Source organism: Cebus imitator, unplaced genomic scaffold, assembly GCF_001604975.1.
Source record: "Cebus imitator isolate Cc_AM_T3 unplaced genomic scaffold, Cebus_imitator-1.0 Scaffold171, whole genome shotgun sequence".
NCBI lineage: Eukaryota > Metazoa > Chordata > Mammalia > Primates > Cebidae > Cebus > Cebus imitator.
This window is the reverse complement of record NW_016107486.1, coordinates 1009496-1014852: the sequence shown is the minus strand read 5'-3', so window position 1 is coordinate 1014852 and position 5357 is coordinate 1009496.

Here is a 5357-nt window from a genome sequence, read left to right as displayed (position 1 = left end):
ACCCGCCTCGGCCTCCCAAAGTGCTGGGATTACAGGCTTGAGCCACCGCGCCCGGCCTGGGTTTTTTCTTATAGAATATTATACAAACGTAATACTTCTAGAAGAAAGTAGATCCAAGTGTTGATTCCCAACTGTGGGAAAATGGACAGGCTGACACCCCCACCCCACTCCTCGGGGCCAATAATTTTTATTAAGGTATGATATTAATACCTCTAGGAAACTGTCAGGGATTCAGGTGACTGTGTGATGAAAATGGTGTATTGTGTGCTGGTCTGACTGCATTACCATGTTTGTCTTCTATTGTCTAAGAATTTCTTATTTAAATGCTGCTGATAAAATTCTTCATATAATACATTTTTGACAGTAGTAGCATTTTTATGTATAATGTATAGGTTTTGTTGGTTTTTACTCAGAAGTACTCCAGTGTTTCTTGAACTGCAATTCAAGAGCCTTCTTTGGGAATGTTAGATTGAGTAGTATTTCTCTTAAATACAAATGCCTTTTCATCTAGCAAACCAAAAATTTATCTTAACAATATTGAATGCCATCACTCGGGGTCAGGGTGGGAGTAAATTTTGAGATAACTCCAGAGTTTTTAAGGCATACAAGATAGGTGGAATAGCTCGGAATCAGAACACATTATTTATATATATATATATGTACATATATGTACACACACTATAATGAAATATTTCACTGAAGTATTTCTTCAACAAAACATGTTATATATATATATATATATACACACACATATACATATATAATATATATACACACTATATATAACTAATGAAACATTTCACTGAAGTATTTCTTCAACAAAACATGTCCTGTCTGCCTACTTGCTAATGTGAAATTATGAAAGGATTTATTGAAATATATGTTCAGTTTGAGGAGAAATTGGTAAAAATGCCAGGTGTTGTTGTTCTGCCCTCTTAAAAAAGTATACTTAAAACTTGTAATAATAATTCATCATCTGATAAAACTTTGTTCTGGCTTTCAAGGCTCCTACAGCTTCATGTTTTAAATGTCTAAGGCATCAAATAAATTGAGGGCATTTTAACAACAACAACAAAAAAAACTCTATGCCTGCCTTTGTTAAAGCAAAAGGCAAAACACACACACACACACACACACACACACACATGCACACACACACACACAAAAAAAAACCCCCAAAAGTCTTACTTATTCCTAAAGAAGAATTCTTACCCCTAAGGAGGAATTCTTCCTTCTTGAGGAAGTATCACTTTTTCAGTGATATTAGAAATCATCACAGGGAAACATTTTAAAGAAGGGATCATTTTAAGGAGAAAGAGAAATAACAATTTCATTAACTCTTAATGTTGAGTATTAATGAAATTAACAATGAAATTAAGAGTTAATGAAATTAACTGTTCCTCAATAGGAAAGGCTAGTCTGAATGAAGTATTCCGGATTATAATGAATGTAGTTTTATTACGTTATGAATATTTGGTAAGAACCAGGTAAACAGATTAAGATTTGTTCTTTTTTGTTAATAGATGTATGATTAGTACAGTGGAAGGCCAAAAAGCAGTCTAACTTTTATGATAAAATTACAGACTGTGGAATAATGAATTTCTGCCCCAGACCTTGGATAAATTGTAATTAATTTAATTATAGAGATTTTTAGAGTGAACTTTTCCTTCACTGAAGCAAATCTTGAGATCTTTTAAAGCACAATTTATTTACCTTTTTACAAACAGCAGTCTTAAAACTGATTGATCATACCTTTGCTGTATCCACCTTACAATCTTTTACATTATATTAATAGAGATAGTGTTCTCTTTGCCCCTTTTCCTGACCAGTTGTTATTGGTGTGACCATTTTCTTTTTAGGATCAATGAGACATTTTGCTATGTATGCTATGTAATGTATTAGAACTTCGTATAATATGGCTCATTTTTACATGGTTTCTGATTTACCATGTGTTAAATATTTCTTAAAATACATCTAGTAACACTATAGTAAGGTTAGACTTTAACATAATAATTGAATCTTATAATGCCAATTTTATTGGAGCATTGTTGTATTTATTTTATGGCTCTGTGGTGCATAAATGGGAGTTAATAGCAAACATTTTATTAAAAATGTCTTAACTTTCTCCCAAATTATATCATTTTGTAGAGGTTTTATCCTTCTGGGTTTTTCTTTTTCTTTTTTTTTTTTTGGCCTTCTGAGCTTTAAGGTGCCAATGAATTTTTTCCACAAATTTAATGGGTTTGGTTTTAAAAATTTTAATTGGTTTTTGGTTTTAAAAAGCTAATAAATACTTGAAGTGAATATATATAGAGCCAGATATTCCCAAAACACTATGATCTGTGTGAATATTAGCCATAATTAACTTTTTTCTTCTTTCTTTTTTTGGAGACAGAGTCTCACTCTGTCTCCCAGGATGGAGTGCAGTGGTGTGATCTCGGCTCACTGCAACCTCCACTTCCCAGGTTCAAGTGATTCTTGTGCCTCAGCCTCCCAAGTAGCTGAGATTACAGATGCCTGCTGCCACGCCTAGCTTTTTTTTTTTTTTTTTTTTAAATAGAGACGGTTTCACCATGTTGGCCAGGCTGGTCTCAAACTCCTGACCTCAAGTGATCCCACATGCCTTGGACTCCCAAAGTGCTGGGATTACAGGTATGAGCCACTGCACCCAGCAAATTAACTTTTTCATGTAGAAAACAGATCACAGATAAAAGCTCCTCACATATTTTGAAGGTCAAAAGAAAATTTGCTGTTGTTAATAATTGCCTTTGAACCATCAAAGAGGAAAAACTAAGACTATTTGAGCAACTTGTTGAGACTTAAACTAACTTATCAAACTTAGCAGAATTAATTTATGAGTATTAAGTGAAGTTAGTTTATATAGATGCTTCATCTTTTCTGTTCTATCATGTGAATGAAATGGCTTAGAGTAAGTTCATACACAGTTACTTTTATCTACAAATGTAGAAATCTTACCTATTTGAGATTTACTCCCTGAAACTATGCATATTGAGAGAGAGTTCATAGAAATATTATCTGAGAAACCTGAGTTTGATTTTCTCTTTGTGACATACCTGTTAATGTCACTTTTAAACAAACCACTTAACCTATGTCATCTTCAGTTTCTTCTGTAAAGTGCTGATAATAATGATACCTACCAGTATTGTTATGAAGTTCAAATGGGGCCCCCTATCCACAACACTTAGTAGGTGTTAAATGAATGTATTTTGGTACTTGAACAAAAAGTGGTTAGTTATGATAGTTTATTTTTTTCTAACAAATTTACTATCTTATATAAAAAGAAATAGCTAGGACTTCCAGTGGTATCCTATCATTTTTTTATAATCAAACAAAATTAATATTCTCCTCTGACTAAACCATTAATTTAACAAATCTCAAACCTCTACTATATGCCAATAAGTATTCTAGGCCTGAGTGTATTGCAGGGCACAAAACAGTTATTTCTGACCCTTATGGGATTTTTATTTTAATTGGTTAGTAAAATAGTTTACCATATGGTGACAAGGTTATATGGGGAAAGTAAGTTGAGGAAGAGGTTGAGAGAGTGTGTGAGGATAGGATTGCTAATAAGTAGACTGTACACTGATATGTGACATTGAGCAGAGACCTGAGGAAGTGAATGGTTGTGCAGTGTGGATATCTGGAAGGAGAGCATTCCAGAGAGAAGGAATAGTACACACTAAGACCCTGAGCTGGTACAGAGTGTAAAGAAACAGCAAAGAGATCAGTGTGACTGTAGTGAACAAGAATAGCAATATTCTTGTTCTTTTAGGGAGAATTAGCAAATTGAGAGAGATTGGGAGTAATAATCTGCGTGATTGTAGGTAATTATGTAGGGCATTATGGCCCTTTCTCTCAAGAGGTAGACTTTACTGAGTGAGCTAGCAAGCGTTTAGTGTTCTGATCAAAGCAAGGACGGAAGCAGGTAGTATTAGGAGGATAATACGGTAAATCCAGGTGACAAATGGTACAATTTGAGACTAAGAATAATGGAAATAAGTGGTCAGATTCCTAATATATTTTGGTGGTAGCACCAAAAGGATATATTGATGGAATGGAGGTGGGGTTTAAAAAAAAGAATGATCAAGGTTTTTTGGCTTGAAGAAGAATGAAGTGGATATTTGTAAGATGGAAAAGACTCGGGAGCAGGTTTAAGGAGGTAGATTGAGAGTTTACTTTTGGACATGTTATCAGATATAGCTATACATGGTAGACTTGTCCATCAGATGTCCAAAGGAAAATGTAGAGTAGGCAGCTAGATATTTGAACCTGGAGTCCAAAGTAGAGGTCTGGGCTAGAGTTAAATATATTTGAAAGTCATCAGTTTGTAATTTTAAGTCAGGACATGGATGAAACCACTTAGAGACTAAGTGTAGCCAGAGGATAGCACTTAATTGTAGACATGTAATCAATTAAATTCAAGGCCAACTTTTGTGACTTTTCAAGTAGAAATAAAATGTTAACATTTTCTACCACACATATACAAACCATTATTTTCTATAATGTTATAGAAGCACTAAGATTTAAGAAGCAAGATTGATAATAGTTACCAAATAATAAGCAAATGGCAAATTAAGTTGAGGAGGGAATGTCACTTTATTCTTAAAATGAAGCTTTTTGTTTTGAAATAATAGTTTTTTTGTATTAAGAATAACATCTAGAGTGCTAGTTTCTTTTTCTCATAGTTGGAAATTGCTATTCCAATTCAATTTGACAGTTTTAGCACTAGAGGGCAGGCTTACTTCTAGATTTTGAAGAGTTCTAAATGAATAATATAGCCGAAGAGTGCAGGTTGTGCATCCTTAACTCAAAAATCTGAAATTCAAAATGCTCCAAATCCAAAACTTTTTGAGTGTTGACATGATGCCACAAGTGGAAAAGTCCACACCTGACCACATGTGATGGGTCACAGTCAAAATGCAATGGCACAACAGTTAACTCTCTTCCCAAGAGAAAAGTAAAATTAGCTTCAGGCTATGTGTAAAACATGTATATGAAACAAATGAATTTCATGTTTAGGCTTGTGTCCTATCTCCAAGATATCTCATTATGAATATGCAAATATTCCAAGATTAAAAAAAAAAAATCTAAAACACTTCTGGCCCCAAGCATTTCAGATAAGGGATATTGAACTTGTACCTACATTCAATCTCAATGAATGCAGTTGTTTCTTTTTATTTTATTTTATTTTATTTATTTATTTATTTTTTATTTTTATTTTATTTTTTTTTTATTTTGAATGCAGTTGTTTCTTATGTGACAAGCTTACCATCTACTATGTTTTTTTCTAGTGCTGGGAAAGCATAAAATAAGGCTAATCGATTTTAGTACATCTA